General features: G+C 47.4%; 1 protein-coding gene across 2 annotated transcripts in view; it reads left to right on the forward strand.

Moving 5' to 3' along the window:
- LOC139751483 (protein Wnt-2b-like) overlaps positions 1-14,203 on the forward strand; it is a 197,524-nt gene that overhangs the window by 56,870 nt on the left and 126,451 nt on the right. For both annotated transcript variants that reach the window (XM_071666935.1, XM_071666936.1), the window contains exon 2: positions 5,951-6,032. The gene's annotated coding sequence lies outside the window, so the exon portion shown is untranslated. The remainder of the gene's footprint in view (positions 1-5,950; positions 6,033-14,203) is intronic.

Here is a 14,203-nt window from a genome sequence, read left to right on the forward strand (position 1 = left end):
GATGGAAGGATTGGGAAGTAAACAGGGAGGGAAAGGACGAGTGGGAAGTAAACAGGGAGGGATGGGACGAGTGGGAAGTAAACAGGGAGGGATGGGACGAGTGGGAAAATAAACGGAGGGATGGAACGAGTGGGAAGTAAACAGGGAGGGATTTTTTTCATGTTGAAGGCTCCAGTCACAGACAAAAGGCCACGTCAAGGCCGGGCATTAATTGCAATATAGAGAGAATTATGAAACGGGAAAAAAGAAAAGACAAGGGAAAGTATTTACGAATTTTGGAGAAAGTGGAAAAACCTGTCTTGTGAAATGTGCCTGGTCATAATAGTTATTGGGAAAGATGTGAGGAAGTAGCGAGTTCCAAAGCTTCGAGGTGTAGGGAGAGAAACAGTTATCAAAACGGCCCACCCTTGAGTTGCCGATGACCACACAGTAATCATGTGACGCAGCAGCATCTTGCTGAGTATTGCGTGGTCTAGCTAGTGGTGGGGGGCACACAGGCAGCCAGCTTTCGGGTGCAAAAACCAAAGTAATACCAATAGAAGAGGGAAAATGATCTTTATAACGATTGGAAAGCAGGTGAAACGGATGGTCCAAAGGTTGGCTTTGACGCAACTCCACAGACGTGTTTTGGCAGTTCCCAGATGGCATTTCCAGAACTACACGAGCTGGGGTGTGTACCTCCAGGCCTGGATATGGCAGGAGATCTTGGGGATTTATTTATATATGTGTTCCAGGGAAGGGTTTACAAGTGTTCCAGGGGGGATTTACATGTGTTCCAGGGGAGGATTTACATGTGTTCCAGGGGGGATTTACATGTGTTCCAGGGGAGGATTTATAAGTGTTCCTGGGGCGGATTTACAAGTGTTCCTGGGGTGGATTTACATGTGTTGCAGGGGAGGATTTAGAGGTGTTCCAGGGGAGGATTTACAAGTGTTCCTGGGGAGGATTTACAAGTGTTCCAGGGGAGGATTTATAAGTGTTCCTGGGGAGGATTTACAAGTGTTCCTGGGGTGGATTTACATGTGTTGCAGGGGAGGATTTAGAGGTGTTCCAGGGGCGGATTTAGAATGTTCTAGGGGCGGATTTAGAGATGTTCTAGGGGCGGATTTAGGAGTGTTCCGGATTTAGAAGTGTTCCTTGGGTGGATTTAGAGGTGTTGCGATCAGAGACAGTTTATCTACTTTAACTACACAGTCTCTTTTAAAGATGGGTCTGGCCGACAGGTTAGGGACAGCAATGTCGACTCCCAAGTGTTTGTAAGACACACATTCCTCCAGCTGGGTACCTGCTATAAGACCTTAGTCCTAGTGAGGCCATTTTTTTCTCTCTGTGATCCGTCGTCATTGCTTACATGTACCTGGGTTCTGTGTGTGTGTGTGTGTGTGTGCGTGTGTGTGTGTGGGGTTTGTGTGTGTGTGTGTCTGGTGTGTGTGTGTGTGTGTGTGTCTGTGGTGTGTCTGTTTGTGTGTGTCTGTGGTGTGTGTGTGTGTGTGTGGTGTGTGTCTGTGGTGTGTATGTGTCTGGTGTGTGTGTGTGTGTGTGTGTGTGTGTGTGTGTGTGTGTGTGTGTGTGTGTGTGTGTGTTTGGTGTGTGTCTGTCTGTGTGTGTGTGTGTGTGTGTGTGTGTGTGTGTCTGTGGTGTGTGTGTCTGTGGTGTGTGTGTGTGTGTGTGTGTGTGTGTGTGTGTGTGTGTGTGTGTATCAAGAGGGGTAGCAGGTGTGGACCCCCGCTGCCACCATACACCACCACCAGAGTCCACAGAAAATACAACAAGCAACAGGAACAAGAACACGAGGAACCCCCAGCCAGCAGTAGGGGCGGGAGGAGGAGGAGGAGGAGGAGGAGGAGGAGGAGGAGGAGGAGGGAGGTGGGGAGGATATGGCGAGGAGGGAGGGCAAAATGGTGGAGGATGGATGTCAATAGACGGAAGGAAAATGGAGGAAGAGGAGTAGGAGGAGGAGGACGGGAAAAGAAGGGGAGGAGGAGGAGGAGGAGGAGAAGGGGGGGAAGAAGGAGAGGTGGAGGGAGGAGGAGGAGGAGAGAGAGAGAGAGAGAGAGAGAGAGAGAGAGAGAGAGAGAGAGAGAGAGAGAGAGAGAGAGGCAGGGAGGGGGTCGGGAAAGAATATTGAAGAGCAGAGAATAAAATAGACAACGGAGAGGAAGATGATGAGGGGGAGGCAAGGGATGAGACAATAGAGAGAGAGAGAGAGAGAGAGAGAGAGAGAGAGAGAGAGAGAGAGAGAGAGAGAGAGAGAGAGACCTGCCTGCATGTGAACACAGCAGGTGGAGGCGGCAGCAGCAGACGCAGCAGGTGGAGGCAAGCAGACGACAAAGCAGGGGAAGGAAGGAGGGGGCATATGTAGACCAGGTTTATAGAGTGATGTTGATTAATGAAACACACACGCGCGTCTGTGTGTGTGTGTGTGTGTGTGTGTGTGTGTGTGTGTGGACCAGGAGGGGGGGGGAGAGGCAGGTGTGTAGGGCTGGGTAGGGCTGAGGTGGGTGGGGGCTGGGCTAGGGCTGTAAGGGAGGGGACTGCTGGAATCAGTGGAACAGTGGCTTGTGTACACTTGGAATTATTGTTAAGTAAATATTGAGACAAGATATTGCAGTCCCGCCCACTGACCAGCCCCACACACACACACACACACACACACACACACACACACACGGAGGGAGAGGTGTAGCCTTGCCCACCTAGAGGGAGGGAGTATAAGGAGGGAGAGGAGTAGTCTTGTCCACCTGGAGGGAGGGAGTATAAGGAGGGAGAGGCGTAGCCTTGTCCACCTAGAGGGAGGGAGTATAAGGAGGGAGAGGAGTAGTCTTGTCCACCTGGGGGAGGGAGTATAAAGGAGGGAGAGGAGTAGCCTTGTCCACCTGGGGGAGGAAGAGGGAGGGAGTATAAAGGAGGGAGAGGAGTAGCCTTGTCCACCTAGAGGGAGGGAGTATAAGGAGGGAGAGGAGTAGTCTTGTCCACCTGGGGGAGGAAGAGGGAGGGAGTATAAAGGAGGGAGAGGAGTAGCCTTGTCCACCTAGAGGGAGGGAGTATAAGGAGGGAGAGGAGTAGTCTTGTCCACCTGGAGGAGGAGGAGGGAGGGAGTATAAAGGAGGGAGAGGAGTAGCCTTGCCCACCTACAGGGAGGGAGTATAAGGAGGGAGAGGAGTAGTCTTGTCCACCTGGGGGAGGAAGAGGGAGGGAGTATAAGGAGGGAGAGAGGAGTAGCCTTGTCCACCTAGAGGGAGGGAGTATAAGGAGGGGAGAGGAGTAGCCTTGTCCACCTGGGGGAGGAAGAGGGAGGGAGTATAAAGAGGGGAGAGGAGTAGCCTTGTCCACCTGTGGGAGGAAGAGGGAGGGAGTATAAGGAGGGAGAGGAGTAGTCTTGTCCACCTGGGGGAGGAGGAGGGAGGGAGTATAAGGAGGGAGAGGAGTAGCCTTGTCCACCTGGAGGAGGAAGAGGGAGGGAGTATAAGGAGGGGAGAGGAGTAGCCTTGTCCACCTGGAGGAGGAATAGGGAGGGAGTATAAGGAGGGGAGAGGAGTAGCCTTGTCCACATGGGGGAGGAGGAAGGAAGGAAGGAAGAGGGGTATAAAGGGGGGGAGGGCCGAGAGAGAGGAGTAGGTGAGGGAGGGGGTGTGAGAGACGTTGGGAAGGACCGTGTCAAATGTCTAAATTTCTAAATGCATTTTGACAAGTGTTGGTACATCTGCAGGTCCTTAAAACCAGGGCGGGTGAAGTACATGACCTGGGCGACGCCAGGCGGAGTGACAAGAAGATGAAGGAGGGAGGGAGGGAGGGTGGTGTGTAGGAGGAACACGAGGGTCCTGCAGGAGGCGCTGCTGGAGGAGGAGGTGCAGGAGGAGGAGTGGTGGAGCAGCGTGAGCGTGTACAGAGGCCCGCGCACGATGACGTAAACTCAGGAGGTGATCAGATGATGATGATGATGATGATGATGGCCTGATAGAAAACGTAGGGTCTGTGAGAGGCTTCGGCCCACACAGGTATTGAACTCGTATGTATACAGAGGCATAGACACACACACACACGTCTCCTCTCTCTCTCTCTCTCTCTCTCTCTCTCTCTCTCTCTCTCTCTCTCTCTCTCGTCCGTACATCCTCAGTGCTTCGCGTCGCCATCATGAGTTATATATACATACCTGCTGGTGCTGGCGGCGCTGTGGTGTGGTGTGGTGGTAGCGGTCCAACTAACCACCGGCCGTTCCCTCCACTCCTCCCTGACCCTGATCATCTGGTCGTCCCTCCCTCCGCCTACCGTGTCGTCCCCTCCTCCTCCTCCACTCTGTCATTTGTCGTCGTTGTGGGGAGATGTAATTTCAATATGTCATCTCGTAAGTAGTATCATTTGATGCCTATGGCGTTGGGTGATGGTTGCTGGTCCCAGCGTGGACGCCCGCCCGCCCCGCACGCCGCCACGCACTGGGAGGAGGAGGAGGAGGGAAGAGGTACAACAGATGAACGTTCCTCACTCCTGCTGGGGAAGATGTGTCCATCTTGCGACGCCCTTTGGTCCCGCTGCTGCAGACGTGGGGGTGGGGGAGGCTGTGTCCATCTTGCGACGCCCTTTGGTCTTGCTGCCGCAGACGTGGGGGTGGGGGAGGCTTTGTCCATCTTGCGACGCCCTTTGGTCCCGCTGCTGCAGACGTGGGGGTGAGGGAACCTTTGTCCATCTTGCGACGCCCTTTGGTCCCGCTGCCGCAGACGTGGGGGGAGATCCGTCGTCCGCTGTGTTTACATACGTGTGTGTGTGTGTGCTACAGGTCGAGTGCTCGGGGTGTAATACAGGAGTAGGCGAGAGGCCCCTTGATTGTTTACATGTTAATTACAGCTTCCTCCGCGGCCGGAGCTTGGGCAAAACACACACACACACACACACACACACACACACACACACAGGGCATTGAGCGGAGCGGTTAGAGGTGAAGCAATCGAGGAAACATATGGACCAGTTCATGAAAGGTTTAGAAAAGTATAGAGCATACAGCACCAGTGTTTGCTCGCTAAGAGGGATTATATTGACTTTAAAAGGGATTATATAGACTTTAAAAGGGATTATAAAGACTTTGAAAAGGATTATATGGACTTTTAAAGGGATTATATAGAATTTAAAGGAGATTATAGACAAAGGGGTTATATAGACTTAAAAGGGATTACATAGGCTTAAAAAAGAATTATATAGACTTTAAAAGGGATTATATATATTTGAAAAGGGATTATATAGACTGAAAGGGATTCTATAGACTCAAAGGGATTATATAGAATTTGAAAGGGATTATTTAGACAAAGGAATTATTTAGACTTTAAAAGGATTATATAGAGTGAAAGGGATTATACGTACTTTAAAAAGGATTATATAGACTGAAAGGGATTATATGGACTTTAAAAGGGATTATATAGACTGAAAGGGATTATGTAGATTTTAAAAGGGATCATCTAGACTGAAAGGGATTATATGTACTTTAAAAGGGATTTTATCGACTGAAAGGGATTGTATGGACTTTAAAAGGGATTATATAGACTGAAAGGGATTATATAGACTTTAAAAGGATTCTATAGAGTGAAAGGGATTATACGGACTTTAAAAGGGATTATATAGACTGAAAGGGATTATATGGACTTTAAAAGGATTCTATAGAGTGAAAGGGATTATACGGACTTTAAAAGGGATTATATAGACTGAAAGGGATTATATAGACTTTAAAAGGATTCTATAGAGTAAAAGGGATTATACGGACTTTAAAAGGGATTATATAGACTGAAAGGGATTATATGGACTTTAAAAGGGATTATGTAGAGAGTTACAGACACAGGTTGAAACGTCCACTCTGATTCTCTTTATTTTTCTCCCGTCTTTTTTTTTTTTATACAAGTATTGTATATCATATGAGCCATCGTGTATTTTGACAAGATTTCATTTCTGTCTTCATCATTTACAGGTGTGTTCGTGGCCAGACGCAGTCACCTTGACTGCTGCCAACACCCCGTACGTGTGACGACATCAGCTCAAAACCTATTCAGGTAAGTTGCAGGTCCTTCAGGCGTGTGTGTGTGGAGAGAGAGAGAGAGAGAGAGAGAGAGAGAGAGAGAGAGAGAGAGAGAGAGAGAGAGAGAGAATGTATTATGGGACAGTAACATATTATTGACTATGTTATGTATTGTCCTGTATGATACATTATTCTGTATCATCCATTGATAGTACCCCGTTTACCTAGGTAAACTCCCGTCCTACCCCCCCCCCCCAAACACACACACACACACGCACACACCTGGTCCACCCAGCAGCTCTTCCTACCACGATGTCTTATGGGGAGTAAACAGTTTACGTGGGCTCTGTAAACAGTTTACGTGGGCCCTGTAGACACTATACGTGGGCTCTGTAAACACTTTAAATGGACCCTTGTAAACAGTTTACGTGGACCCTGTAAACTTTACGTGGGCTCTGTAAACAGTTTACGTGGGCTCTGTAAACACTATACGTGGGCTCTGTAAACAGTTTACGTGGGCCCTGTAAACACTTACGTGGGCTCTGTAAACACTATACGTGGGCTCTGTAAACACTATACGTGGGCTCTGTAAACAGTTTACATGGGCTCTGTAACCAGTTTACGTGGGCTCTGTAAACACTATACGTGGGCTGTAAACACTATACCTGGGCTCTGTAAACACTATACGTGGGCTCTGTAACCAGTTTACATGGGCTCTGTAAACAGTTTACACGGGCTCTGTAAACAGCTTACACGGGCTCTGTAAACAGTTTACGTGGGCTCTGTAAACTTTAACTGCTGACGACCAAGTTGTCCTTGTGTCGTGTGGACAACTGACTCGACCAACAGAGGTGCTGGACCTGGCTGGAAAACTCGTCGTGCTGGAAGGGAGGGAGGGAGCTGTGGTCATAGGTGTAATTACAGCCAGGCGTCTGACTGAAACACTTTGACCCATGAACCAAGTGTGTTGTACTTTGAGAGTTTAAAGTATATAACGTAGTGATCAAGTGTTAAAACAAGATTTTTGACCTCTGGATTGATGCTCTGACTTCTAAGGTAAAAGATTGACTCAGAGAGTATAGGAGTCTGAGCTCTTAAGTGAGATATAAAGTAAGTGTCTGATATATAAAGTATCTGATATGTAAAGTAAGTGTCTTGATATATAAAGTAAGGGTCTGCTATATAAAGTATCTGATGTATAAAGTAAGTAGCTGATATATAAAGTAAGGGTCTGGTATATAAAGTAAGGTTCTGGTATATAAAGTAAGGGTCTGGTTTATAAAGTAAGGGTCTGGTTTATAAAGTAAGGGTCTGGTTTATAAAGTATCTGATATATAAAGTGAGAGTCTGAACTGTAAAGTAACAACAGTCTGAGATATAACGTAAGTGTCTGATATGTAAAGTAAGAGTTTGAGTTTATTATAAAGTGAGCCCCGTCATAGTTTGAGCTGTAAAGTAAAAGTGTGAGCCCGAGTTGACAATCCGAGTTCACTATTAAGAGTGTGAGATGTAAAGTAAGTGTGAGGTCTAGTGTGAGAGTGACTTGTGAAATAGTGGTCTAATCTGTAAAGTAATAGTGTGACCTCATAAAGTAAGTATAACCTTAAAAGTAAGGATTTCCTCTCTAAAGTAAGAGTCATCCTAATCTGTAAAGTGAAAGTGACCTGTAAAGTAAGAGACTGGTCTGTAAAGTAAGTCAAATCAGTAAAGTAAAAGTCTGGCCAGTAAAGTAAGTTCAACTTTCAAAGTAAGAGTTCGACTTCTAAAGTAAGACTGAAGTGTAAGTGTGTGTGTGTCCTCTGAATATGGCCAGAGCTCAATGTGGTACATGATTATAGGATAACAGAGTAATGTAATCTAATATAATCTAATATGACGTAAGAGTAATGTAATCTGTAATATAATCTAATATGACGTAAGAGTAATGTAATCTAATATGGCGTAACAGAGTAATGTAATCTAATACAATCTAATATGACGTAACAGAGGAATGTAATCTAATGTAATCTAATATGGCGTAACAGAGTAATGTAATCTGTAATGTAATCTAATATGGCGTAACTAAAATGCAATCTGTAATATACCCTAATATGGCGTAACACAGTAATGTTATCTGTAATATAATCTAATATGGCGTAACAGAGTAAGATGTAATCTGTAAAATACCCAAATATGGCGTAAGAGAGTAATGTAATCTGTAATATAATCTAATATGGCGTAATGGAGTAATGTAATCTTCTATATAATCTAATATGGCGTAACAGTAAAATGTAATCTGTAATATAATCTAATATGGTTTAACAGAGTAAAATGTAATCTGTAAAATACCCAAATATGGCGTAAGAGAGTAATGTAATCTGTAATATAATATAATATGGCGTAACGGAGTAATGTATTCTGTAATATAATCTAATATGGCGTAACAGAGTAAAATGTGATCTTTAATATACCCTAATATGGCATATGATTTAATTGTATATGATAACCATTTGCCATAATTTTATGCATTGGAATATGATTATGTGATTCAATGTAATAGAATCACAATTCAACGTAGCGTAATGTCGTTCATGATGACGGCATATGTATGATAATGCATCATGATAGTGTCGAAAAAACACACGGAATATATAATATGATATAATATAATATAATATAATATAATATATAGTAATGTAATTTTATAACTGCGTCTGTAGCGAGAAGTGTTGGGGTGGTGGGGGGGGGGGGCGTAAGGTGTGTGTGTGTGTGTGTGTGTGTGTGTCAGTCTGACGCATGCTAGACCTGTGACCGAAGCTCAGGAAAAATTTTTTTTTGGGGGGGTCGTGTCGGGTCACAAACCCCCAGCGGAAATGTGAGGTTGGGGCCTCTGTGTGTGTGGGGGAAAGGGGGGAGGGGGAGGTTGTTGTAGTGGGGGGGCGGGGGAGGAGGCCGCCGCTTGGAACAGCTGGGACCATTGTTGTTTGCCGTGGGTGTTGCGTAGTTCGCTGGTGTGTGTGTGTGTGTGTGTGTGCCCTTGCGCTGGTGTGGTGGGGGAAGGAGGGAAGGAGGGGGGGGGCAGGGCAGGGGGCGGTGGTGTATGAGGGGAGGGGGGAGAGGGTTAGGACCGGGACGGTGGGTGGGTGTGGTGAGGGTGTGGTGTGGTGAGGGTGTGGTGTATGGTGAGGGTATGATGTGTAGGGCAGGGCCTGTGGGTGGGTTGGGTGGGGTATGGTGAGGGTATGGTGTGGTGAAGGGTGTGTAGGGCAGGGCCTGTGGTCAGCCTGCCCCGGCCCTGGCCCACTCTCAACCCCCCCCCCCCCCACCCCCCATGCTGGACAATGGCTGTGGGGCCACGTAATTTAGCGGGACATTGTGGGTTCGGATCCCACCACTGCTTGGCGGCGACGACGAGCACTCGGAAATAGCGGGTTCCCTCTTACACCCTCCCGCTGGTGTGCCCGTCACCAACACGATCTCCACCACCACCACCACCAAAGCCTCTTTCGCCACCACTCCCTTCACCAGTAGCCGCCAGCGCCACATCCACCAAGAGTTTTCCCATCAGTTGCGAGATGGTGATTTGATCATTTTGTCTCGTTAAGTCGCTCTTTTGACTCGCAGCCTTGTGGTGACGTCACGCGAGGTAGTGATGATGAAGGTGATGATGGCGCTGTACTGTACTACGCGTCCAGCTGAGCCATAGTGATGATGATGGTGCTGTACTGTACTACGTGTCCAGCTGAGCCATAGTGATGATGATGGTGCTGTACTGTACTACGCGTCCAGCTGAGCCATAGTGATGATGATGGTGCTGTTCTGTACTACGTGTCCAGCTGAGCCATAGTGATGTTGATGGTGCTGTACTGTACTACGTGTCCAGCTGAGCCATAGTGATGATGATGGCGCTGTACTGTACTACGCGTCCAGCTGAGCCATAGTGATGATGATGGCGCTCTACTGTACTACGTGTCCAGCTGAGCCATAGTGATGATGATGGTACTCGACCCGTTTAACTCGGGGATCAGATCATGTTAATCAAATTTTGCCGACAAGACTTTGGTCAAAATCAAAGCCGTCTTACGTAAGTGCGTGAGGCAGAGGAAAGGATAATTTGACACTACCCCAAAGTGACATTTTTGTAATAAAAACACACACACACAAAAAAAAAGGTTATAGGTAAGAAATATGAAAAATATACCATTCGTGAATCTCATTTTAAACCTGATAAAACCATGAGAGTTTATGTTTTTTAAACCTTTACATACACAAAAAAGGTTATAGATAAGAAATATGAAAAAACTACCATTCGTGAATCTCATTTTCAACCTGATAAAACCATGAAAGTTTATGTTTTTTTTTAAACCAAACACCTCCAGCAAGATTGGCCCTCGATCTATCTTAACGTATGGAGAAGAGATTTTAGTTCAATACCAGTGGAAGCCATGTCTTATGTGAGTTCATTCTCTCCACAATCTTACTAATATTCGACTAAACTTTACGTGTGTTATGTCACTGATGCAAGTATACGTACGTTTATTAAGCTTGAAAAGAAAAAAAATAACCTATAAGTGGGACAAGGAAATTGTTTTGTAGATAATGTCTAAAACAAAAGAGCAGAGAATCAGTTCTCGTTGTTTGTCAGTAAGCTCTCCGCTGACCTGAGTCCCCCTTACCTCCCATATAGTCTTGTGACTGGTGGTGGTCAAGCCAGCTTCCAGCAGCGGGGCGGACCCCCCTTGTGGTCTCCTCCTCATCTGAGCAATGGCGGCCAGGCAGGCAGGAGGAACCTCAGGTTTCGTAATGGGTGTTGGGTCGGCGGGAGGGTGAGGAGGAGGAGGAGGAGGGAAGGCGACCGTGTTGCTGGAAATCAACACAGGCACGACACAGCAGCAGAAGCAGCAGCTGCTGGTGTGCCATACGGGCCTTGTGGACCGACGCTTCGTCAAGGAGCAGGGTCACACACACATACACACACCTTTGGTCAACAATTCCCCCTCCTCGACGTGTCTTCCCAATGGCATCGTGCAGTTAACGACTCGTACCAACGACACGGTAGTTACCCACGATCGTTGTTCCACGCTACACGTAGGGTAACCAGCAGACTCATTCCCCTCCCCACATCCCCACCGGGGCGAAAAATCAAAACACCACGATCACTTCCCGACCGAAGAATGTCTTCGGGAATTCTTGGAGGCTGGCGGAGGAAGGAAGTCTGGTGTTTCTAGATCCTTGGGTGTTCCAGCGGTGGACGCCGGGCCTCATCCCCATGGAACCAGACGGGAGGGAGGGAGTACTAGTACGGCTCTTCAAGCGACTTGAGCCGACCCTCTCTGGTGTGTCGATCTCGAGGACTGAGGTGTCTGGACGAAGCATCCACCCCCCCAAAACCCCCACATGCAATTCCACCTTCAACGCTAATTTCACGAACTGTAAGTTACTCCTCCCTCCCTTCCCTTCCTCTTTCGTCCCCAGGGTGTCCTATATCAGTGGCATCTTATAGGCCGACCTGTTGACCCCGGGGGGGCTGGTCATCGTCCTCAAGCCCCCCCACCCCCTCACGTGAGGCCGCACTTGACCTCCCTGACCCATTTTGGGAACCGTGGTATTATGAAAGGTCACACTATCACCAGACGCTGGTTTCTGTACCTGCCACACACACACACACACACACGGACATCTTCACACAAGTACTTCACAACATTTTCGACGCTCTAGTTTAAAGATACACATAACTTTATATATATATATATATATATATATATATATATATATATATATATATATATATATATATATATATATATATATATATATATATATACGTTACTCACTCGATCAAACCACCTCACACCAGACATTGTCCTCAAACATCTCATTTCCAGCGCAGGAGGATGGATGTGCTGGAAATGAGATGTTTGAGGACAATGTGTGGTGTGAGGTGGTTTGATCGAGTGAGTAACGTAAGGGTAAGAGAGATGTGTGGAAATAAAGAGAGCGTGGTTGAGAGAGCAGAAGAGGGTGTTTTGAAGTGGTTTGGGCACATGGAGAGAATGAGTGAGGAAAGATTGACCAAGAGGATATATGTGTCGGAGGTGGAGGGAACGAGGAGAAGAGGGAGACCAAATTGGAGGTGGAAAGATGGAGTGAAAAAGATTTTGTGTGATCGGGGCCTGAACATGCAGGAGGGTGAAAGGAGGGCAAGGAATAGAGTGAATTGGAGCGATGTGGTATACCGGGGTTGACGTGCTGTCAGTGGATTGAATCAAGGCATGTGAAGCGTCTGGGGTAAACCATGGAAAGCTGTGTAGGTATGTATATTTGCGTGTGTGGACGTATGTATATACATGTGTATGGGGGGGGGGGGCCATTTCTTTCGTCTGTTTCCTTGCGCTACCTCGCAAACGCGGGAGACAGCGACAAAGTATAATAATAAATAATATAAATGATAAATATATATATATATGTATATTATCCCTGGGGATAGGGGAGAAAGAATACTTCCCACGTATTCCCTGCGTGTCGTAGAAGGCGACTAAAAGAGGAGGGAGCCGGGGGGCTGGAAATCCTCCCCTCTCGTTTTTTCTTAATTTTCCAAAAGAGGGAACAGAGAAAGGGGCCAGGTGCGGATATTCCCTCAAAGGCCCAGTCGTCTGTTCTTAACGCTACCTCGCTAATGCGGGAAATGGCGAATAGTTTAAAAGAAAGATATATTATTCCATGCGTCAGACCACAAATTGTCATTCCAAAACAGCAATCAGCATTACGTTATTGAGTTTAATATCAAGTGTTATCCAGAGGGGCCCATCATGATAACAGAGGCGTACATCATGCACACTGTCTCATGTCATGTTTGTAGAAGTCTTGTTGCGTCGTAGCCAAGTGTATGAAGCCAGACATTGCGAATACAAGTGTTGTATTATGACAGACTGCTGCTGTAGCTATTATATGAAGCCAGACATTACGAATACAGGTGTTGTATTATGACAGACTGCTGCTGTAGCTATTGTATTGATGCCAGACATTACGAATACAGGTGTTGTATTATGACAGACTGCTGCTGTAGCTATTGTATGAAGCCAGACATTACGAATACAGGTGTTGTATTATGACAGACTGCTGCTGTAGCTATTGTATGAAGCCGGACATTGCGAATACAAGTGTTGTATTATGACAGACTGCTGCTGTAGCTATTGTATGAAGCCAGACATTACGAATACAGATGTTGTATTATGACAGACTGCCGCTGTAGCTATTGTATTGAGCTAAAGGTTCATGCATGTATTGTGCCTCATTCGAATGTATTGGTCAGTGTTCCTCTGTGTGTGTGTGTGTGTGTGTGTGTGCTCGAGGGAATACTTGGGAATTCATTTTCTGTTGGCGGGGTTCGAACCCCATGTGCGGATGGCGTTAGGAGCGTTTGACGTGGTGACGAACGCACCAAAGACGTGTATGGCGATGAGTGCGTTTGACGTGGTGACGAACGCACCAGATACGTGCATGGCGGTGAGTGCGTTTGACGTGGTGACGAACGCACCAAAGACGTACATGGCGGTGAGTGCGTTTGACGTGGTGACGAACGCACCAAAGACGTGTATGGCGGTGAGTGCGTTTGACGTGGTGACGAACGCACCAGATACGTGCATGGCGGTGAGTGCGTTTGACGTGGTGACGAACGCACCAAAGACGTGTATGGCGGTGAGTGCGTTTGACGTGGTGGTGAACGCACCAAAGACGTGCATGGCGGTGAGTGCGTTTGACGTGGTGACGAACGCACCAAAGACGTGTATGGCGGTGAGTGCGTTTGACGTGGTGACGAACGCACCAAAGACGTGTATGGCGGTGAGTGCGTTTGACGTGGTGGTGAACGCGCCCAGATATCCATGAATGGCTCAGGTTGCGTTTGGCAATGAAACGCACCCAAATCACACCCAGAGTTTCGAGTGCGTTTCCGAGAAATGATCAGGAATTCCTTTGTTTTGCTTTTGGGGGCCACACGGTGAAGGTAACCCCATCCATGCCCCCCCATCCCCACCCCATCCCATCCCATCCCATCCCATCCCATCCCCTCCCCTCCCATCCCATCCCCTCCCATCCCATCCCATCCCCATCCCATCCCCTCCCCTCCCATCCCATCCCATCCCATCCCATCCCATCCCATCCCATCCCATCCCATCCCCTCCCCTCCCCTCCCCATCCCCTCCCCTCCCCCGACTCACCATTGCT

The sequence above is a fragment of the Panulirus ornatus genome, chromosome 11, assembly GCF_036320965.1.
Source record: "Panulirus ornatus isolate Po-2019 chromosome 11, ASM3632096v1, whole genome shotgun sequence".
In the NCBI taxonomy this organism is placed as follows: Eukaryota; Metazoa; Arthropoda; class Malacostraca; order Decapoda; family Palinuridae; genus Panulirus; species Panulirus ornatus.